Below are 24,358 nucleotides of genomic sequence, written 5' to 3' on the forward strand. Positions count from 1 at the left end.
GCTATGGCATCTCTGGGAGACATTTGCCAACCTCTAGGGTACAACTATCATTTCAAATAGGAACAAAGCCTACTTTGAGGATGCCAAGATGGGAGTTAGGTAGCACCATGGTACACAGATTATTGCTCTTAGGGAAAGAAAGATTGTCATTCAAATCCTACCTCAGTCACTTGCTAGCTAAGTGGCCCTAGGCAAGTTTGTTTACTTTGGTCTTCCTCAGTTTTCTCTTCTGTAACATGGGGATGATAGTGGCACCTCCCACCATTTATGAGGATCAAATGATAGTATTAAAACCTTCAAGCACTTTAAAAATGCTACCATTGTACCAATGAAGTCCTCAATCCTGAATTTTTGGCCCGTTATTATTTGGAGCTGGTTCATCAGCGTGGGGAATTCCTGGAGTAGGAGCCACTTCTCTCTATGTGTAACTCAGCAAATCCTCTGAAACTTAGTCCTTGGAGAGTTGAAGTGATTCTCTCAGTCACACAGCTACCCTGTGATAGTCCTGCCTGGACTTGAACCCAGGTCTTCCTGACTCAAAAGCTATCTCCCTCTCCTAGGCCAATAGGCCTTTCTGACACAGTATAAGAAAATACAGCTCATAAAGGGCAGGATGGAAAAAAGCCAAATTCTGCCAATTTATCAGAGGACTCAGAGTGCATGCTTATCAAATTTGTAGATGAAATAAACCTTGAAAAACTAACGAATACACTGGAGAATCAAAACTCAGAAATATCTGTACAGCCTGAAACTAACATGATGAAATATAATAAGGAGAAATGTAAACTCTTGCATGTAGGTCTAAGGTCCCTGCCAACTCTGAAGTTCTAGGATTCTCAGGCCAGATGAAAGGAAAATGTGGGAGGGATGAAGGACACCTTTTCTACCCCCAGCGTCTGGGGCACATACATTTCTCAGCATAAAAGGGAGAATTGATCTTTTTCAGGCCTATAAGCATTTATTCAGCACTCACTGTGTAAAATGCACAGTTCTATTTTGACCACCGCTATAAAACTGGGAGGGGGGGCACATTGCTTCTTTTAATAGCATTTAAACCGATCCCACCATTCAGTATTTTTAAAAGCAAAGATGATTTGCTACTACTTCAAATAGGAACAAAGCCTACTTTCAGGATGCAAAAAGTGGGAACACTAGGAGAAACTTAGAAAGAAAGTCTGTGTGCCCAACCATTGAATGTTAAACTGAAGGATGGCGGGGCTCATGGTTTTAGGAAGGAGGGTTAGATTCCACAAACAAGAAATCTGTTGTTTCTGCCTTACTTTGCTTGATGAATGTGAAAGAATAAGGTGACAACACCCCCAGATCTCAGTTTATTTGTTTTGTTTAGCTGATTAATTATTTCTTACTCTTCATGACCCCATTTAGGTTTTCTGAGCAAAGATACTGGAATGATTTGCCATTTCCTTCTCCAACTCACTTTACAGATGAGGAAACTAAGACAAGCAGGGTGAAGCGACTTTGAATTCAGGTCTTCCTGACTCCATGCCCAGCACTCTATCCACTGCAGCGCCACCTAGCGCCTAGAATTTGTAAAGATCATCTAATCCATTTTCCCACCCATCCCCCCCTCATCCAGACACTCCCTAGAGCATCTTCCCCATGTGTACATCTCAGCTCTGCTTGAGAACACCTAGTGATGGGAGAGGCTCCTAAAGGAGGCATCTGTCCTTCTGAATGCTTCTCAGTGTTAGGCACTTCTTTCCTTATGTCAGACCCAGAGACTCTTCTATAGTTTCCATTCATTGACTCTAATTTGGGCATCTAGGCCCAGGCAAGCCAAGCTGAAGTCTTTGTCCACCTAACAGCCCCTCAGATGCTTGATGACGACGTCATGCACCTCCTTATCTTTTCTCTACCAGGTTAAACATTCCCATTTACTTTAGCTAGCCTTTGTAAGGCATAGTTTCAGGTTCCCCCACTTTATCTTTGGTATACTATCGCCGGTTAATGGTATTCCTAAAACATGGCACCTGGAACCAGGCATAATGCTCGAGGTACTTTTTGTCTCTACCTCCATTGTTTGGGGAATGCTGGTTCCACAGATGCAGCGTAAGATGGTATTAGCTTTTTGGACTACTGGGTCACAGTCCTGATTCTTATTGGGCATCATGATGCAAAAGGAAGAGTGCTGGGTTTGGGGTCATGGGACAAGGACTCAAATCCCAATTCTGTCACACTACCCTTGTGACCTTGGGCAAGTCACCTAATTTGCATTAATCTAGACATGAGACAATAAATATCTGTGCTTGAGTAGTAGTATTGGAAATAGAGGTGAAGGAGCCAGTCAGGAATTTTAAAGGGGGAAAAATGTCGCAGGATTTGGTAACATTAGATGTTATTGGGCCTAGCATAGAGCTTACAGAATCTCTGCATTATAAGGGACCTTAGAGGCAAACATGTAACTGACAATCCCCTCCACCAGTTGATAGGTTTTCCAGCATCTATGTAAAGACATTCTGAGGCAGCTCCAATGACCAAGAGGTTTTTCCTGTCATTGAACCTGAATCTGGCTCCCTTCAATTTCTATTCACCCCTCCTAAGGGTTCTGCCCTCTGGGGCCAAGCAGAAGAAATCATTAATCCCTTTTTATTAGACAGGACATCTTTCAGTACCTGGAGGACAAGTGTCATATCCTCCCTACAGCTTCTCTTCTCCAGGCTAAACACCTCCAATTTCTTTAGCCAATCATCTGCGCTCACATAGGCACTGCCCTGTTCAGGCCCTCATCTCCTCTCCAATCACACCTCCACACAATGGCCAAACTGATTTCCCCATAGCATTAGGCCTTTTCATATCCACATCCCAATGGTGATTGTGTTCATTGTGCATATGTGTCCTTTTCATATCCACATCCCAATGGTGATTGTGTTCATTGTGCATATGTGTCCTTTTCATATCCACATCCCAATGGTGATTGTGTTCATTGTGCATATGTGTCCTTTTCATATCCACATCCCAATGGTGTACAATTGTGTGTACATGCTGACCCTGTCGTCTCCTTCTGCTGAGTTTAAAAGGAGGGAGATAGTGGCGCCTACCTCCTAGCACTGTGGTTGGATTCAAATGAGCTGATATTTGCAAAGTGCCTGTTAAACCTTCAAATTGCTATAGAAATGCTAGATATTTTTCTTGTAGTAGTTGTTGTCAACAATTAAATTCATTCCCCAAGGGTAGAAACCTTTTCAGCTTTTGTCTTTGTAGCCTTAGCACCTGGCAGATGTAGAGTAAATGCTTATTGACTGCTACATTGGTCTCCAACTCTCTCACCATCTTGTCCTCCCTTCCTCATTGTACTCTATCTTGTCAATGTCCTTCCTAAAACATGATGCTGAGAAGCAAACACAGTTCTCTATAAGTAATTAGGTAAGAGCAAAGTCCAATGGGACTATTGCTTCTTTTGTCTTCTGGAAACTCCTTTAATGCAGCCCAGGACAGCATTGTCTGTTTGGGCTGCCATTGCACGCTCTTTATTCATGTTGAAACCCACCATGTTCTCTTCATCTAGCCACCCATCCCCCATCCTGCACTTGTGAAGTTGATGTTTTTTAACCCAGATTGAGTCATGTCCATTATCTTCCTCCCATTAGACTTAGCCTATTGTTCTAGCCTGCTAAGATCTCTTTGGATACCTACTCTATCTATCCTCTAAGGTGTTAGCTCTTCTTTGTAACATGCAGTTATTTCTAAGGTTATGGTGTCATTGACTCCAAAAATAAATATTTCACCTTTAAGTCAATGTCTTTCAAATGCCATTAAGCACAGAGAATTATGGTCGGCTTTGAAGCTGTAAAATACACATTCGATGAATTCATGAGAAATCATGTTGATATGATGTTCCCTCCATTTGGGGAGTCCAAGGGAAACTGAAACCTGATGAACTCAAATTCTACAAGGGAAGTCTACCCAAAAAGAAAAGAAGCTGTCATGGGCTGAAATCTGAAACCATAATGAAAACAATTCCAATGAGGAAAAAAAGAGAGAGTTTTCTAAAGCTACTAATAAGGGAGCTCACCAGACAATGTCAGTTGTAAAGAGACACGTACGGAAGGTAGAAATGAGGGCAGGTAGCAAAGGCAGAATACACAAGGGTGGTGTAGTCCTATAAGAACCATGTCCGAAGTACGAAAAATCCCAGAATGAGGTGACACTCATGAGGTGAGCAAATGGCAAGGACAGAATTTTTTAAAGCTGTACTGAGGAAAGGCAGAGGATCACTAAAGGTTAGGTCCATGGCTTGTGGTAGATGAGACAACCATAACTGATAACCACAGAAGACAGAGATGCTCGATTTTTCTTTTGCTTCTGTTTTCTCCACCAAAGAGAATGACCTCTGGATTGGAAAGGAAGGAACAAATATGGCTAGGAAAGGAGATGATATTCCAGAAAAGAAGAAAGTAAAAAGAACACCCCATTGCCTCTGATAAGTTCACGGTACCTGTCCCAGATGACCTACCACCTTGGGTAATGGGAAAAAGTAGCATCTATACACTGTTGGTGAACTTGAAAAGACTGGGACTGGACAAGGGAAAATTCCTGATGTTCAGAAGAGATAAAGAGAATGGAGCCTTCAATTATCTAGGCCAATGGGCTTGACTTCAATATCTAGCAAAATTCCAAGCTATGTCACTAGTAAGCGGTGTTAAGAAAGGGAAAAATCTTCATCAAGAAGAGGTCATGTTTGATCAACTTTATTTATGACCAGCTTCCTAAACTGGAAATGCTGTAGATAATAGGAAAATGCTGTAGATAATAGCATGCCCGGATGTCCACAAAGAATATGATAAAATCTCATTTACTGTTCTTGTGAACAAGATGGAGAGGTGCAAGCTAAATAAAAGTGCAATTAAATGTAGGCTACATAGAATTAGATGGCTTAGAACATTTGGCCAGATCAAATAAGATTAAATGTAATAAGGGAAAATGTCAAATTTCACACTTGGGCTCCAAAATCAACTTCACATGTATAGGATGGAGAGAGCATCAGCTCATCTGGAAAAGATCTGGGAGATAGAAGCAAAGGTCGTGGTGTGATGAGGCAGCCAAGGAAGTGAATGCAAACCGAGGCTTTTCATTAAGAGGCAGACTCTGCAGGAATAAAGATGGGACAGTTCTGTATTCATCAGACCACATTTGGTATACTAGGTTCACTCCTGGGCCCTGTATTTTAAGAAGGATTAATTTTATCAGTAGCCAGATCAACATGATGATGATGGTGGCCCAGAAAATGATGACATATAAGGATTGGTTAAGGGAAATGAGTTTTGGCCAGCAGAAGAGATGTCTGAAGGCCTGCCATATGGAAGACAGATTAGATTTGTTCTGTTTGGCCCTAGAGACCAAACCTTGAAGCACTGAGTCTGAGTTGGAGGGAGGCTAATGATAACTTCCTACCATTTAGAGCTATCTAGAAGGAGAGTAAGAGCTAGTGGGTTGCCCCTCATTGGAGGGAGGTCTTCAAGCAAGGGTGGAATGACTACTTGTTGGGTATGGTATAGAATGGATTCTTTTTTCATATTTGGTTTGTACCATAAGGACCTACTAACTCTGAAGCTGAGGGATTCACAAGAGTGTTCATACAAATTTCATAGCACAGCATATTTCTCCTTTCATCGGGAGCCATACATCAATTTCAGGAACACACTGTTTTATAGTGTGAAAGGTACAGAAAGCAGAAAGTAAGGTACAGGGTGCAGCTAGGTGGAGCAGTGAGTAGAGCACTGGCCCTGGAGTCAGGAGGACCCGAGTTCAAATCCAGCCTCAGACACTTTGACACACTTACTAGCTATGTGACCTTGGTCAAGTCACTTAACCCCAATTGCCCTGCCTTCCCCCCTTCAAAAAAATGTAAAAAAAAAAAAGAAAGTAAGGTACATGGCACAATTGTTGTTTAGTATGTTTTGTATTGCATTTCAAAGGAGTTAGGAAATTCTAATCAATGAGTACCCACAAATTTTAGAAATGTCAAGAAATCAGAAGCTTTTTTATTGTTGTTTCTCTCCAATCTCTTTTCTCCTTGTACATTCTTTTAGTTTTTGGTGTATCTTGTTGAGGAGCACTTTTTGATGGGAGGGCGTGTCAATATGTAGACCAGAATGACAATAAAGAGGATCAGGAGAACCACTGTGGGCAGCACCACAGTGGTGACCTGCCTCCGTGCCTCAGCCATTGCACGCCTCCTTTCCCTCTTCTCTTTGGCATTTTCTTTTCTGTACTTCCGCCTGAAGCGCCTCATCTCGGCAGGGAACTTTTCAGGAGCAACGTTTAAGAAGACTCTCCTCTTGTCTGGAACTTGGAAGATTTCCAAGTGAAACTCTCTTCTTGTGCTCCTGTTTTGTCTCAGCCTCCTCTGTCTACAACTTTCAGCAACTTGGCAAGTTATCCTGTCAAAAAAGGAAATGAGGTTAGTATGGCCTAATCTGTTTTGGATGAAGTCTCGTTGGCTCAGTGATCCCTGATTCCTTAAGTGCCCACAAACCACCACCTTAATAGTATGTTGTAGAATTTTGCTAAAATGAGAAGTCAACCTCACCAAACTATAGTGCAGTCTCATTTTCAGAAAAACAAGGTAACATTTGCCCCTTTCTAGTCCTGTAGCACCTCCCCCATTCTCTATAGGCTTTTCAAAGAGCGCTGAAGGTCAGCAACCTATCAAATTTTGGTTTTTTGTCACTCCCCTAGGGTGTCATTCCTGGGGTGATCTGAACTAGCTTTTCTCTTAACATCTTTTCACTAATCTTGGTCCTCAATTTCCTATTAACCATCATTATTCTATGCTTCCCAGACCAAAGATCATTCTCCTTAGAAGAGAAAATGGAAGCAAAAGAAAAATGTTTGTATTTATCATCCCATTCAACCCAAGCACCAAGCCTATCCTTTCTCTGATCCTCCACTTGTCCCTATCAATACAGCTTACAAAAGAAAAGAAAAGATGATGGGGGGGTCAATGCACAGAGGGGTACTCGGTCAGTGGTGGCAAAATGCCCCAAGGGAAAGAGGAACGATGTGAGCTGTGTCTTTATAAAATGATATTCTGTTCTTCAAGGTTTTCAAGGCCCAAAGCACACGCCAGGAAGCAAAATAAAAACCCACAATGGGATTTTTTTTTCAAATCACTTAATAACAGGTATGAGCATATAAACAAGTAGATGAACAAAAGCTCCATTAAATGAAATAACGTATGTAAAACATTTTGTAAACCTTAAAGCGTTGCATAAATGCTCCGTTATCATCACTGTCATCAGTGCTACTACAGCCATTTCTATACCATAATTACTCCAGGGACTCAGCAAAGCATCTTAAGTGGCCGAAGCTTCTCTTTGATCTCACTGGCCACGGTGGCTGGCACATGATAGGTGCTTACTGAATCAATGAATGCATGCATGCACGGGTTATAGTGTCATCGATGCCACCTTTCCCCTTTTTAAGGTTCATTTAGTGTATCCATTCCTTTCTTTAGCTCACACTAAGAGAAGGAAAACCAACACTTTGGAAATGCCTACTTGGTTTTAACAATGAAGATAAGCTGGCCCATGTGCCAGGCAGGTGTGGGTTCAGAACTGGAGCAAAAACATAGCCCTCCACCTCAAATAGCAGTGCCCTGAGAGTGGCTATTTAGAGGAAGCTCCATGGTCCCCTAGGGAAAAACCTATCCAATTCCTTCTAAATCTGTTTAGCTTTAAGTCCATGGTCCTGATTCTGCCACTGAGTTACTAAACCAATTTGAAGAGGATTAGGGGCATGGCTGACTCCGGTCTAAATGGCAAACATGTTAGCAGCTCTGAGCAGAAGGGCACTGAGGCAGACAGAAAAATGCAGCCCACTTTGTATTATAGCTATGAGCCCAAAGGCTATGTTTGATGCGGGTATATTTTGCAAATGGAGATTTACCAGAAGACATGAAGGACCAACAGTCCTCCTCAGTGCAGCATTTTTTCAAGTCCAATCCCCAAGTTCACTTTCTCTGACCCTTGCAGAGCCACAGATTGCTTCACCTCTCCCAGAACACCATGTAATAAAACGATCCCAAAGCTGATCAATGAAGAGTAACTTACCCCGTATGTGCAAAAATAGCTGTGGGGAGCTAGGGAAAGTTTGATTTCATGGTTGAGGTCACTCCCTATTTTGTCTAGCATTTTGCATTCAGAATCTTTATCCTTTCAGTGACACCCTCTCAACCCATCACCAGCCCCGCCCCCCCAAACCCCACCTCAGTTTGACTCCCTGGAGGTTGTTTTTATGTTCAGGTTCAGATTCATTTCCCTGGGAAGGAAGAGTCTGCCAAGATGGGTGTGCCAACAGTTGGCTTTGGGACATAAAGAGAAATCTAAGTTAGAAGAATGTTCACCTAGTGCCACGTCCACCAAGGAAAGACAGCAGCTGAACCCTCTGCAGTCCCCCTGCTAGATGGACTCAATAATCTCCAGGAACCTAAACTTGGGAAGCTGTCAAGAAACAGCTACAGCATCTGTAACACAAACAATAAGCAGAATAACAAAGACAAATAATGGGGAATGGTAATAGCCAGTTTCTTCTTTGAACGGCATGTATAGCAGACTCCCCTCCCCCCGTTTGCCCTCTCCCTCCATCTCCAGCTTCCTTCCTTCAACATGCAAATGAATATTGGCCACTTCCCTTTTCAGTCTCACTGACTAATTCAGCTGTTCCTTGAAACTGAACTTTGAAACATATGGGCACACAGACCCATCTATATGCAGAATGATTCTTTGAACAGCATGTGAACAGTTTGGCATTACATGCTAGGTATCACACAAGCAAATTTCTACCATACAAAAGAATGCATTTCCTTATTGTGACACTTGAGATAGCAGCAGCAATAGCAAAGGGAAAAAAAAGGCTGAGCTCAACTTGAATTTGCTCTGCCCAACTGTTGGGTGCTTCCTGATGACAGGAGTCTTCATTAGCTTCTTGTTCCTCTACCATGAGATCATTCTTAAGCTCCAGGTGCTACTGTGATCACATCTGACCTCATTTCAGCACCCCAAGTCAAGGCCTCTCTTCTCAAGACCACACCAAGTATCCCTTTTTGGCCTTCCGTTCTCTGGCTTATTTCTGTCTGGGAGTTAGGGTGAGAGTGAACATTTCCTCTTTAAGGGACCTTCTTCCATGGAATGAGACCAAAAGGGAGGCAGTATTACTAAAGAATTATGGGAAGGCATGGAAAAGAGATAGGCATGGGATGTGGTTTGATCTGCATTACTGGAAAAGACTTGAGATTGCTCCAAATATCTAAGGATTAATTTATTACAAAATTCAGTGGTTTTCAAGATTGTGTGATGGGCCTTTGGATCATGTGCACATCACATGTGATATGAAAGAGAAATTTCCAACATTAATAGGAGGCATTCAGGGCATGTGACTTAGAAGTAGGACTATGTACATGAACACCTAAATAATCCACTAGGGATTATTTTGGCTCATGAATTATTGCTAATGGCTGTCTGTCTCTCTGAAAATAACAAATGAAGAAAGACCATGAAAGACTAGATAATCTTCGATTGATGAGCCCTTTCGCTCTTAGCGATGAAAAAATCACAGTGCAAATGCTCATTAATTTGAAATCCACTAGTTCCAATTTTTTTCCTTTCCAGACAGTATGTATCATACTTTTAGAAAAGGAGCTCTGGAATTATTTCTTTCTCCATGAATCAGTAAAGTCTTACATCTTAGTAAAAGTCAGTAGCTTTATCAAACTGAGGGATAAAAAGAAATAAAAGATTGTATTGAATGTGTCTCCAACTTCTGGTCTGCAAAGTTAATTCTTGCACATTAAAAGGACTCCTATGGTGAGTGTATATTATTGCATATTGAGATATTATTGAGATAAAATTGATTTTGTGATATCTTTTACCTATTAGTCACAACAACAGTTCAAGAGGCAGTGCAGTGGTTATAGCAGAGAGCTAGCCTGAGTCAACATGTTCTGGGTTCAAATGCCACCTGTGACATGTGTCAGATGTGTGTCCTTGGTAAGTGACTTAACCTCTTTGTGATCTAGATGACTCTTTAAAACGCCACACTGAACAGCAATTGCCGATCTGCATTGGTAGAAGGCGTTTCCTCGCCATGAGACACCTATGAAAGCACAGGCCTGGACATCATTTCCCTCCCCTTTGCCCTCTCCCAGATGCTGACTTACTTCCATTGCTCTCTAGCCTGACAGTTTCCAAATCATGCTCCTCACAACAATCTGGCTTGGTACTCTAAGTGAAATATTCTACCTCAAGTTCCCCATGACCTCATTGATGTGGGCACTTCTGTTGCTGACAGCCACCCATCTATGCTTTTTCACCTGAGGCAGATAATATTATTTGTTTAATTGATGGGAAATTGAGACCCAGACAAGGAAAGGAGTTTAGAATCTAAGATCTTTAGGGTCAGAAGGAACTCTGGATACCATCTCATCCAATACCTTTGTTTTACAGATAAGTAAACTGAGGCCATGAGAAGGGGAGTAACCCCCACAAAGTCACATAGGGCATATCCAGTTCACACAGCACAGGGTAACAGGGAGAGGTGGGACTTGAATGTAACTACATTATTATATTTGAAAGTAAAGAGCCTACATGTCTTTCAGGCTATTCTGTGATTCAGACTTCTCCTTAATTAAGCCAGGCTGGCCTCATCCCTCACCCCCAAATTATTTGGAAATTATGAAGTGCTACACTGTGGCACTACTTCAATATAAACCACAAGCAGCAGAAAAGTAATTAATTAACAAGTGGAAGGTAACCTCAGACCAGATGATACCATATTGGGTTGGAAGGACAATTCTAAGTTTACTGATAAAATCAATTTTTATCAGCTCACTTACACTCCATAATAAGGCCACTGTGGCCCTTCCTGCTCAAGGCACATAAGTGAGAGCTAGTGCAGATTTGATTTTAATAAATACTGTCTGTGGGAAGCATGGACAGGGAAGAACAGATGTTGGAACCATATGATAACAGTGTGTCAGGATAAAAAACCTGGGCATTTCTATGGCACACCTGGTGTTTATGATACTTCGGCAACTTTTATAGCTAAAGCATCTGGCCCTGTGCTGCTGTTCTTTAATTTTCAAATACCCAGGATCTTATGCCTCTTGCAGTGTAGACATGTCCATCAGGGAAAAAACAACATCAACAGGAAACCTGGCATGAGTCTCATGGAGAGACTGCTGCCTCTCCACAAGGAAAACATGTGAAATCTGTTAGTGGAATAAACCAATACAAGAAAGTATGACAATTCATCTGTCTGTAACCTAAGAAAAAAGTGTTTAATCTGGAACAGAAAAGGAAAATCTTTTACATTCCTGATTTCCCCTTGCCTTCCATCTTATCTCTGAAGGCAAGTTAGAGCACTTGTGTATGAGTATGTTCAAAATAAATACACCAAATGTACTATACGTTCTGTACTACATATTCATGCAAGGGCTGTTGACTGCCTTTGGACGGACAGAATGGCGCTGTCCATAGTACCACTTTGACCAACCAGTGTGTTCAAAGCCTTTTTTCAAGGCTGCGTCCACGGGACAAAATATACCAGGTTGAAATATGGTCCCTTTGACATTTGCAGATGTCTTGACAGCCAAGTGAAAACAACACAACAACCAATACAACCTCTATGTAAGAATGATATGAATAGTGACAACTCACATTACTCTAGTGCTCTAGGTTTTACAAAGGGCTGTCCCCACAGTCACCCCGTGAGGTAACTAGAGAACTATATTTTTACAGACAAAGAAACAGCTGCTGAAACTAAGGCTCAACAAGGCCAGCTTCCCTCCACTGCTCCTAATTCTGTCCACTGGTGCCAAGCAGAGCAAAGCTGATCCCTCTCCCATAGGACAGCCCTTCTGATACTTGGATGTATTCCCCCTAAATCTTCTCTTTCTTGGCTAAAGTGCCCCAGGTCCTTCCCCAATCCTCAGATGGCATGATCTAGAGGTTTTTTCCCTGGGTTCAGAGCTCACAAGTGGCAGGGCCAGAATTCAAACCTAGGGCTCTTGATTTCAAGTGTGGCTGATTTCGAATGACGTACCCTGTCTACTCCACCAGCCTAAAACAGATCAAAATAAGAGAAAAATGGTCTCCTCCCCACCCTAATAATGGGTTTGTTGCCAACATGGACAACTGTCCATTCAACTTACCTTACTCAGAGTTGCTGCTGTGGTGTCTGGGCTTAAACTGGAATCTGTGCCAAAGGCAACAGAATGTTAACACTAGAATGGAATGCAGCATCATAGACTGAGGTAAGCACATAATTCCAGAATCCCAGGAGTCATAAGGGAACTCAGAGGCTTTCCCATCCAATAGGAAGTTATCCAGTTTGTTTAAGAGCAGATCCTACTAATTTGCAGGGCAGCCCATTGCCACTCACAGGGCATGTGAATGGCATAGCTGAAGCAGCCAGGTACTCTGAGGGTGCCACAGATAAGGTCACCACCTTGACCACCATCCCCCCTCAGATCGTAATAGTGATAACTCAGAACCCTAAACCCAAGTGCCTCGGGAATAGCATTACCCCTGGCTATATTTTTATTCCCAGTGTTCAGCTCAGTCCTTTCGATGGAGTGAATATTTAATAAATGCTTTTTTATTCATTCATTATCAGTAGTACTGATCATCTGGGTGTTCCTGACTTCCAGTTAGTGCTCCTAGTTCTGCCCTTTGAGCCTAAGCTTGACAAGGCCTGTTCTCTCTGACAGCCCTTCAGATACTTACACTCAACTCTCAGATTCCCCCTTATCACATCTCCAGGGTAAGTAAGCATACCCAGGCCCTTGAATGGCTCCTCATGTGATGTCATCTAGAGCTCCTTCACCATCCTGATTTTCCTCCCCTGGATGCTCTCTTGCTTCTTAATGTCTTTCCTGAACTGTGATATGCAGAATTTAACATAATATCCAAGATGTAGTTTCTGCTTAAGCAGAGTACAGAAGGTCCGTGCCCCCCCCCCCCGCCCCTTCTGGGTACCTTGTGTCTCTTCATATAGTCTAGGAGAGCTTCAGCCTTTTGGGCGGCCGTGTCAGACTGTTTGCTCATTCGAGTCTCTCTCCAATCCCTGGGTATTTTTGACACTTGCTATCTGGCTCTGCCTTTACCATCTCATACTTGCGAGTTTGATTTCTTTTTAACTCAGAAGTAAGTAGTTGACATTTATTCCTAGAAAATTCCATCTTATGTTTGGCTCAAGTTCCTAACCTGTTGAGCTCTTTTTGGACTCTTCTCAGTCATCCAATATGTTTGCCAGCCTTGCCAGCTTCTTTGATGAGAAATTCCATCTGTGCCTTCAACCATTTCATTTAAAAAATAGATCCCTGGGGCACTCCACCATAGACGTCACTCCAAACTGACCTCAAACCATTAATAAACCACATTCGGGTGCCTTTGGAGCAGTTACATACCCTAGTGATCTGTGCTGGGGCCCATGCCATTTTAACATCTTTATCGTTGACTGTCATGGAGGGCACGCTTATCAAGCTGTACATGAAGTGAAGCTTGAAGACAGAGCTAACATGTTGGACGCCAGTTAAGATCTAACAGCATCTTGACAGTCAAGTACAATTTAATAAGGTTCAATATGAAATCTTACACTAGGGTTCAAAAAAATCAATCTCATAAGTACACAATGGCAGAAACATTGTTAGACAGCAGTTCATCTTTAAAAAAGATCGGGGAATTTTGTGGACTGCGCGTGCACACACACACACACACACACACACACACACTCACACACTATGACTCAGCAATATGACCCAAAAAAGAATGAGCTCTTAAACTTTATTAAGAAACACAGAGCTTCCAGAAATAAGGAGGTGACGCTGGCACTACCCAGAACTGGTCAGACAACATCTGGGGCCTTGTGTTCAGCTCTGGGTACAACTGAGGAAATTTGCTAAAGTGTGTCCAGAGGAGGACAGCCAGGAGGGGTAAGGGCCTGGACACCTGCCATCTGAGGATCTAGATAAAAGGGTGTTTTACCTGGAGAAGATTACAACTCAAGTATTTAAAGGGCCGTCATTTGGTGGAGGGAGTAGACTGGTTCTGTTTACTTCCAAAAGACAGAACCAAGGGGCAGCTAGGTGGTGCAGTGAGTAGACCTGAGTTCAAATCCAGCCTCAGACATTTGACACATGTACAAGCTGTGTGACCTTGGGCAAGTCACTTAACCCCAACTGCCCTGCCAAAAAAAAAAGAACCAGGACCAAAGTTGTGAAGAAGCCAATTTAGACTCACTAGCAAGAAAAAGCCTGCCTAACAATTAGTGTGGTCAAGAAAGTCTAATGTGCTGCCTCATGAGGTAGTGATCTCCCCTTCGCTGGAGGGCTTCCAAGAAAAGCCCACTTGTCTGGTCCATTATAGTGGAGGCTCTTTTAGGAGCTGGGTTGGACTCTAAGGCTGCAGAGGTTTCTTCCTGGCTCTAGAAATTCTTTGATTGTGATTTTGTGGGCCTGGTCATTCAGCTACTTCCAAGGGCCAAACTTCCCTGCCACTTAGCTTTGCCTCCCTATCTTGTCCACAAAAATTGAATGAGGAACCTTCTCAAGTATTTTCCTAAAATGAATGTTCTTGATGAAGCCATGTTGCCCTTTCTGTAACCATCGCTTCCTTTTTGAGATGTTCACTCGCCATCCTGTTAATAAAGGCATTCTTTAATTTTCCCAGGAAACAAACCCAAGTTCGACAACCTGGTTCCAAAAAATCTATTCTTTTCTCCATTTTTGAAAATCAAGTGAAGTGCCCTTTTTCATGAACTTTCAAAACTCGCTAATGCAGGCTTAAAAATCAAAGCAGCCAGCTCAGTACCCTAGGATGTAATTCATTTGGGCTCAGAGGCCTCTGCTTCTAACTCCCATCCTTACTCCTGGCCCCAAAGGTGAGAGTTCACACTCCATAGCTGACCTCTGCCCCACCAGGAGGCTCTTTGGCCCCCATTCTGACATGCTGCTCTGCTCCATCCCTGGGATTTGTCACTGCTGAATGGTGAGTTCTCCTTATGTGAATGGCGAGCCCCAGACCTGACCTATTACTGCTTTGTATTTCTTCCTGTGACTCAGCCTTCTAGCTCCAGGTGAGAAAACACCACATCTAGACACACAAACCCTCCACAATGCACTTTAGTCATCTTCTTGCCATACCATTGGCTACTGCACCCATACCCAGCGCTTGCACATGCGCACACACACACAGACACACTCACACACACTCCCTATTTTGTGGTCCTTAGCCCCTAACCATAGTAGGGTTACAGGCCTGTCACATCTTGTATTCATTCTCTTTACCTGCCCCTGCTCCATCTTCTTCATATGCCTTTTTAAAATCTAAGTAAACCAATGAATTCCTTGGCAACCACAACATTCTCTTTAGGTACCCTTGCCTAGCCTTCTCCAGTGTCTTTGTACCTTCTGAATTTCATTCTTTAGAGCTTCCCCTCCCCACAGGTATAACATTTCCTATAGAATTTTAGGACATGACATGCTTATCTTTCCTCTGAACCATCTGAAATCTGTCCTCAAACCCTAGGGTGCACGTGAGACTGCCCAGTTTTCCTTTCATCTCCCACAGATTTTGAGCTAGAGTGGTCACTTTCCAGCTGAGGTCCCCATCATTTTTCCTGCAGGGATGAGTTCACTGTTGGTGAGAATAAGGTACCCAGTAATAATCCCCCTTGACAGCTGGCTGGCATAGTGGAGAGACTGCTAGACTTTGAATAGGGAAATCTGGATTCAAATACTACCTCAGACGTGACTACGCAAAGCTAAACTCTTCCAGCCAGGTTTCTCATTAGGAATAATAAAAATACCGACTTCGTAGGCTTGTTTTGATGACCAAATGAGAGATATGTGTACAGTATCCTGCAACCCCTACAGTGATATATAAATATTAGGTGCTATTATTATCATGATTACTGGTAGTGATCATTAGGTGGAGTCATGAAAGAATAGGACTGCTCTTTGGGGGTGACTGAATGATTAAAATAGCTGACCTCCAGTAGCAGACAGGACAGTGGGGCTGATCTGAATCCCATCCTGTTTCATATTTTAATCTCCTCTGCTAGGTCTCTGTAGTTTGAAAACTTTTCAGTCTAAGGAGCTTGGAGACTGAGTATAGCAACATCTCTTTAAAATGATCTCAAGTTCTTATGGATCAAGGTTATGTCCAGGTGGTTAGGAGCAATAGCTCAGTCTGTGATAAAGATCCAATTCCAGTAAAATGTATTTGTTGAATTTTCCAGAATATGCTTTGAGGTCCTTATTTATAGTTTAGAGATCTGAAATCTTGTCAGTCTGTTGGAAAAATAGTGAACTTTTGAAGTATAATTTTAGCCACCAGGTCATATGTTGTTAGGTATTCTGGTGGTGCTAAATTTTTACCCCCTACAGTGAGTAATGTTACCCAGTGCCTTTCATATCTTTGAATAATGTACCTTGATAATGGAGTTCAAGGTCCTTCAGTATAGTCCTTCGGTAATTTCTGATGATTATCTGGTCTCAAATTACCATAATATGCCCCTCCATTAGCACAAATTTGCACTTTTCTACTCCTTTGTTGATATATCCCTGGCTACAAGCCACACAGATGTTGCTTGTGGAATGTCTTTCTATTCCACTTTTTTGACTTTAGGTGTTTCGGAGGCTCTGTCCAGTGGTACATCGCTTTTGGTTACATTTGACAAATCTAATGGGCGGTATTCCTATTCCCCTCTACAAATACTGGGAATTCAGAGTGTTCTTAATGTTGAAGAAAAGGAAAGGGTGTTTACTCCAGGGATGAGGTATAATATAACAACCCATTCCCCCTACCCCCCCCACCCCCTCAGCAACCAAACATCCTGGTGTATGTCCATACCTGCATTCCAGCTAGAATGTGAGAATGCAAAGTTAATGAGTCTTTACTGTTGCTCAGTGAAGCAATACCTGCTAACTCCAAGATTTCTGGGGATTCCGGGGATTATTCTGTTCTCTAAGCATGCCTCTTTATCCTTTGCAACAAGGAAGTGCTAACCTTTCTACAGCTGATTTAGGGGGACTGGCCCTGTGTTGTTTTATTAACATTGTGTTGTTGGGTTGTGTTTTGTTTGGTTTGGGTGGGGGGGGGGATACTTTCCAAAAGTGTCCTGGTCAATTTTATAGTTCCAAAATTGTGCACTAAGAGTGTTGCTGCCTAAATGTCAATGGTTTTAAACAGGTTCCTCCCCTTGACCTTCTTTGTTGTTGATGCTGTTGCTATTGTTATAAGGGGCAAGGCTAAGACTTGATTTTTTAAGGAATATTACCTAGAATTTGGTTTCATGTGTTGGTGATGCCAGAATCTCAAGGTTCTCAGGGTAGGTGCTATAATATAAATATTTTAACATGTCCAAGAATTGGAGAGATGTCATTGTATGAAAAGAGTTATATGATTAACAGGATAGTGACATTGATTGGTGTCCTATTTGTCACCTTATCACCCTCAACCATGCTGCAACCATGAAGCAACCATGATACTCCAGTGTGATACCACACCATAATGAACAGTGGGTATAAATGGGCTACTAACATCAATGACCTGCATACAGGAAATGATGGGAAAGGCATGATGAAGTACATGTATGACCAGAAAAGGAAGTGATGAGTGATATAACAAGAACAAGGAAAACCAAAGGCCAGCCTGGGTCTTGCTCCACCATCGATGAAGGAGACTTCCAATGAATTGAGGAATTCCTCTATGAAGGATGTGGACAACAATTTCACAGGACAGGAAGACACTGAAGCATTGTGATCTCCCACAGTGGAGGGTTATACTCACATTGATGAGATGACACATCCAGAGAAGTATGCACACATCTTTCAAACTGGAATTATCTTTCTGAAGCTCATTAAAACCATAACAAGAAATCAGTAAAGTATGACAAAGAAATGTGGAGATTGGAGAGACTCTGTAGCCCAATCCCCTTACTTTAGAAAGGGTTGAAATGATTTAACCAAAGTTACCCAGGCAGGAATTAGAATTCAGGTCCTCTGACTCTAAATTCAGTATGCTTTCTACAGTACTACATTGTATGTTAGATGGTCAGCATGGTTAGAATCAGCCTCATTCATGACTACTGACCACACTCTGGCATGGACCTTTGCTAAATACTCTGTGTTGGTCAAGAAGCATTTATTGTTTTTAGCTTTCTAAAAATTTTATTTGTTTGCTTTTAGTTTTCAACATTCACTTCTATAAGAGTTTGAGTTCTAAATTTTCCTCTGCTCCTCCTCCCAAAGATGGCATGCAATCTGATATAGGCTATGTGTATGCGATCATATTAAACATATTTCCACATTAGTCATGTTGTAAAGAAGAATTAGAACCAAAGGGAAAAACCACAAGAAAGAAGAAACAAAAAAGAGAGAAAATGGTATGCTTTCATCTGCATTCAGACTCCATAGTTCTTTCTCTGGATGTGGATAGCATTTCTAACATGCGTCTTTTGGAATTGTCTTAGATCCTTGTATCGCTGAGAAGATCTAAGTGTATCAAAGTTGGTCATCACCCAATGTTGCTGTTACTGTGTACAGTGTTCTCCTGGTCCTGCTCACTTCACTCAGCATCAGTTCATGTAAGTCCAGGTTTTTCTGAAGTCCACCTGCTCATCATTTCTGATGGAATAAGCCTTTATTAAGTGCTTGCTGTGTGTTGGACACATAAGGGCTAGGGGTACAAATAAAGGCAAGTCCCTGCCCTCAAGGAAAATATCCTGCCATGTGGCTGCTCCACAAACAAAAGTCCATGCACACTCCCACGAGTGCTTTGAGTCACAGTGGTACCCCTACTGGGCAAGTAACTAAATTCTGTCAACAGCCTTGGACTATCAGGTTCGCTTGGCAAGGCTATCAGGATAGGTATCCCCATGGCAGGCCCCAAAGCCCAGTGACTGAGGACACTTAGCAGTGCTCCTTGTTTCAGAGCAATCATTCAGGGAGGGATTAAATTCCCTGTTTTCTCAGTCTGCCTTTATCTGGACCCTGTGAAGAATCCATCACCTATTTACTCTGTCAATAAATAGGAAACACGCGTTTTGCTTGGCTTCTGAGTGATGTCCAAAGCAGACAAAAATGGCTAACTTGCCCTACTTCCTGACACCACCCAGCCTCTATGAGTCCACAGATGTCTCCCTCCTATCCTCTAGTGTGTATATTGTTGAAAATTTGCTGAGGGTCTTGATACAGTTGGGGCAAAGAAAACGGAAAAAAATGCAACTGCTATTTCTAAAGTATCCTGCACAATTTAAATGAAAATAATAAAAGTTCGTTCCCCTTTTAATTAGTATTAATAAAATAATATCACTGAGATTGCTTACTATGATAAGCACCCAAGAACCAATGAAAAATTATTAACAAGTAATTCCTTATTAGCAAAGAAATTACACAATGATGCCGTTATACACAATTTTGAATAAGCAGCTTCTCATAATTATGAAATATAGAGTTACGGAATCTAATTGTAATAATTCTACTATTCTCTAAGGTTTTTAATCACACCTATAATTTTGTTCAGGAACAAAGATTATAGGTTTCCCTTTCGTGGGGGAAGACAATTTACTTCTCAACAACTCTCATTGTATGATGATGGCTATGTCTATTTTCCTTTTTGGCACTGGTTTTAAATTATTTTTTAATATTCAATTGTTGCCGTTATTTGACAACGTAGGTGAGCGCTGGGCCTGTCATTGTATTCTCTTTAGAGTCACTTCTGATTAAACTGGCTCCAATAATATTGCATCTCTACGTATGCTTACGATTGAAAGTAGGACTACTGCCGGTGACCTCTGTCTATGGTGTTGCTGAAAGAGGACCATCTTGGGGTCTCTACTTAACACTCTAATGGCTAGTATCATTTCTTCCTTTTGTTAGGGGCTTCACCCACTATTTGGAGAAGTTGGTCGCTCACTGTGGACTATTTTTCATGTTAAATTCCGAGTCAGTTTCCTTAGCAGCGTCCATACCACCTGCTGCAGTTCCTCAGCTAGCCACTGTTAGGCTGCATTGCTAGAAATGGGGCTTCGGGGTATCCTTAAAATATTTCCCTCACATAGCAGGTTATTCCCAGGGAAAATAAGGAAAAGTAAGATCTACATATATTGATTTTTTCATCACCATTAGAGTCATTAACTTTTATTAATTAAAAAAGGAAGTTTCTCACTTTTATGCCTAATGGACCCAAATGCTCCCAGTTGCACTTTAACTACAAAACAGCCAGAATGCTGTATGGGTTTCTTTCATAGAAACTAGTTCTCTGTCCTCTTTTCCTGGAATATAGCTACATTCTTCCCTCAGACTGAATTGCAGGCAAGGCTAAAACATTGGCTAGTCCACATCTATTTTATTCAGTCCCAGCATTTATACAAGTACTCAATGAAATCAAAATCCTTTCTGACTAACTGAGAATGATTGTCTTGGTCAGGATCAAATGAGCTCCCAGCAAAATTCCAGGATACATTATTTGGAGCAATGCTCTTCTATACTAGAAAAAGAGCTGTGCTGTCTCTGTCACTCTCGATGAGTGTTTCTTCAAATTAACCTGTCTGCTATGAACCCAAACTACCAAGAAACCATGGGCTTAATTAATTGGCTTGTAGATGATGGCCTCCAACACCTTGGTTCCTGTTTGAGCTAATGTTTTCTAGACTTGAGTTCAGGGGTCATCATACCAAGACGAAGGTCAAAACTCTTAGCTTGTTAATGTTTCAAGATCCCATTGAGTGTTTGATTTAAATTAGCAGCCTCACAAACCATGCAGCACTAGAAGTTTTCTACACCATTAATTGAGTAGCTGGAAGCTAAAGAGAAATAAGGCCCTCTAGACTGGTGAGCTCTGCACTGTGCTGGAATGTGTGACTGGCGAGAAGACAAAGATCAAGTGGGCAAGGCCATCTCTTGCATTCCCCTACCCAGCTTTAGATAGAACCACATGTAAGTCAGTGTCAGAGAGCTGACAGGGCCCTTGGGAGTCATTTGGTCCAACTTGCCACCCATTCTTCTACAACTGAACTGTGAGGACTTCTACAGCTTAGAGTGTGTCTTCTGAATATTTAGATCCTCTACAATACCTAATACAAAGCTTTATACTCTGTAAACAGCCCACCTGTCCCCTTTCCTTCCCCACCTACCAAGAAAACAACAGGGCAATGACGTTCCCAGGGAACAAATATAGTATTCACCATACGGGGTTATTTGTTGCAGATCAAAAAAAAAATGCTAGTACATTGGGTCATGTAATGGGGCAGCATAATTACTTTGCCAGAAAACGCCCTTCTTTAGCTCTATTGTCTGTAATGCTCTACCTTTAGGCCAATTTTCTCTGTGTCCTGGCTCACATTCAAGCTAGGGTCCAAAACATCTGCCTGATTGTTAAAAATAACGTCGTCTTTCCACAGTGGCAGTTGACTGTCATTTTGCCTTTTGGAAACGTTGTTCTCCTCCCTAAATAACAGCCCAGCAGGCAATCCGACTTAGCTTCCATAGTTAGCTTTCACGTCCTTTTTCCAGCTACATTTTATTTGGTAAAAGAATACTTCTGAGTTAGTTACATGACTTAAACCATGAGCAATCATTTCTGCAATCTTTCTACCAACTTATGCTTGAGCTCGGTTTGTCTCAATGGAGCAGTGTCTAAAGGAATGCTCTGAATGTTCCTAAGTTTGTGAATCACCTTTTCTCCCATGCCAGAGATCAAGGAGTGTGATGGCTTCAGTGCAATCTTGATTTTCTAGTGTTTCCAGTGCAATCCTCTTGCTTTTATTATCTCTTTCTAGGAGGTATTACCATGTTGGATTCAATCTCCTTGCCCTGAACTTGAATTGAGGTTTCAGCTTTTTAAAGGCTGATCTCCTCCTCCCACACATCTAGTTATCCTCAGGACCTAACCATCCATTTGGGGGTCTGGCTTCTTGTGTTTGGACTTAACCTCCAACAAACATCCTGGCTTCCTCCTCTCCCTCAGCTGCTTTGGCCATGTCATAAAGGATGTGTTAAACAGAAACACTTGATAGACTCTTGGTTCTCTCTGGCTTTCATCTTGAAAACACTAAGTTGCTATGAAATCATTTGCTGTTCTCTTAGGGTTTTTCTCTCTATTTGTTACATATTTTTTTTCTTTAACGTGTGCACTTTTATTTGAACTGGTCTTAAGTCAGTGTACAGGTAAAGCTCCTCCCCTCCCCCAAGTACTGGCACCAATCTCAAAAAACTCGCAGGGAGATTGTAAAGTCTTCATTCACATCTATGTTGGGGGCAGGGAGGGAATTTAGGGGGCCATTCATTATGGCTGACAATTTAAAAAAAAAAGGAACAAGTATTAAGGCAGAAGATACAAAAAGTTTTTTTGTTTTTTAAAGGATTACATAATTTACATGTAAAGCAATACTAGTACCTTCCCCCCTCCCCCCTCCCCCCTCCCCCACTGGATTTTTGTTACATAGCTCCTTTGCTCTAGCAGAGGACAGCCTTCACAGAGGCTTGTAACTCTGTAACAATGCATTATACAATATTTGGAATGACTATTAAAAAAACAAAACAAATGTACAATCCGAGTCCTGAAGACGCACTGTAGAACTTTGGGGATGTTTGCCTCCAACACACTTAGACTGCTCATCACCTTCACCGTTCCAGTTTTTAAATCCTGAGTTAAGCGCCAAAAAAAAAAAAAAAACAAATAAAGCCATGCCAATCTCATCTCTTTTTTGGGCAATTATCATGTCACACCCTTTGACAAAAAAAAAACAATCAAAAAAACACAAACAGTACATTTAGAAGCATTTGTGGTGGACAATGGAGGGCCCAGATTCATCATACTCCTGCTTGCTGATCCACATCTGCTGGAAGGTGGAGAGAGAGGCCAGGATGGAGCCTCCAATCCAGACAGAGTATTTACGCTCAGGTGGGGCAATGATCTTGATTTTCATTGTGCTGGGAGCTAGGGCTGTAATCTCCTTCTGCATCCTGTCAGCAATGCCTGGGTACATGGTGGTACCACCAGACAATATGGTATTGGCATACAAATCCTTACGGATGTCAACATCACACTTCATGATTGAGTTGAAGGTAGTTTCGTGGATTCCACAGGATTCCATACCTAAGAAAGACGGTTGGAAGAGGGCTTCTGGGCATCGGAACCTCTTGTTGCCAATGGTGATGACCTGACCATCAGGGAGCTCGTAGTTCTTTTCCAGAGAACAGCTAGATGCAGCAGTGGCCATCTCCTACTCGAAGTCTAGGGCGACGTAACACAGCTTCTCCTTGATGTCACGCACGATTTCCCTCTCAGCTGTGGTAGTGAAACTGTACCCTCTCTCGGTCAGGATCTTCATGAGGTAGTCTGTCAGATAACAGCCAGCCAGATCCAGACAGAGGATGGCATGGGGAAGGGCATAACCTTCATAGATGGGCACAGTGTGGGTCACACCACCACCGGAGTCCAACACAATACCAGTGGTACGACCAGAGGCATACAGGGACAGCACAGCCTGGATGGCAACGTACATGGCTGGGGTGTTGAAGGTCTCAAACATAATCTGAGTCATCTTTTCTCTGTTGGCTTTGGGGTTCAGGGGGGCTTCTGTCAGCAGCACAGGGTGCTCTTCAGGGGCCACACGGAGCTCACTGTAGAATGTATGATGCCAGATCTTCTCCATGTCATCCCAGTTGGTGACAATACCATGTTCAATGGGGTACTTCAGGGTCAGAATACCTCTCTGCTCTGGGCCTCATCCCCCATGTAACTGTCTTTCTGGCCCATACCCACCATCACACCCTGATGTCTGGGGAGCCCAACAATGGAAGGGAAGACGGCCCGAGGGGCATCGTCTCCTGCAAAGCCAGCTTTGCACATTCCGGAGCCATTGTCGACCACGAGAGCAGCAATATCATCATCCATGGCGAACTTTGAAGCGGCAAGTTTAAACCCTTAAGAGAGAGAGGAGGTGGTGCCGCACCTGGAGGCAAGGGGGAGGCAAGTGCACGCTGGGTGGAAGAGCTCACAGCTACCTATTTGTTACATATTTAAGACAAGAAAGTGGACTTCTGTGTCCCACCTCTTTGGTCTAGTTCCCCGGGTATCTTAAGAGCATCAGAGGCTGGGGTTATTTTGCAGGTTTGCAAAGGAACTCCTCACCTACATCCCACTATAATGATATTGCCAACCCCCGAGCCTTCGGGCAAAACCACACCTCGCACTCTGAGTGATGCATCAAGAGCCTCTCTACTGCTCTTGTTGATCATGGCAAAGCCAAGGGGCATGAATTCACTCATGAACAAATGCAGGGCCTTTTAAAATATTCAGTGGCTAAGTGTCTATGAAAAGTATCTTGATAT

The 24,358-nt window shown here is 42.4% G+C and overlaps 1 pseudogene; it reads right to left on the bottom strand.

The window, feature by feature from the left end:
* Nucleotides 1-22,794: 22,794 nt before the first annotated feature.
* Nucleotides 22,795-23,954, bottom strand: LOC118832640 (annotated as a pseudogene).
* Between the last annotated feature and the right edge of the window lie 404 nt (nt 23,955-24,358).

This window comes from Trichosurus vulpecula, chromosome X (genome assembly GCF_011100635.1).
Source record: "Trichosurus vulpecula isolate mTriVul1 chromosome X, mTriVul1.pri, whole genome shotgun sequence".
Taxonomy (NCBI): Eukaryota; Metazoa; Chordata; class Mammalia; order Diprotodontia; family Phalangeridae; genus Trichosurus; species Trichosurus vulpecula.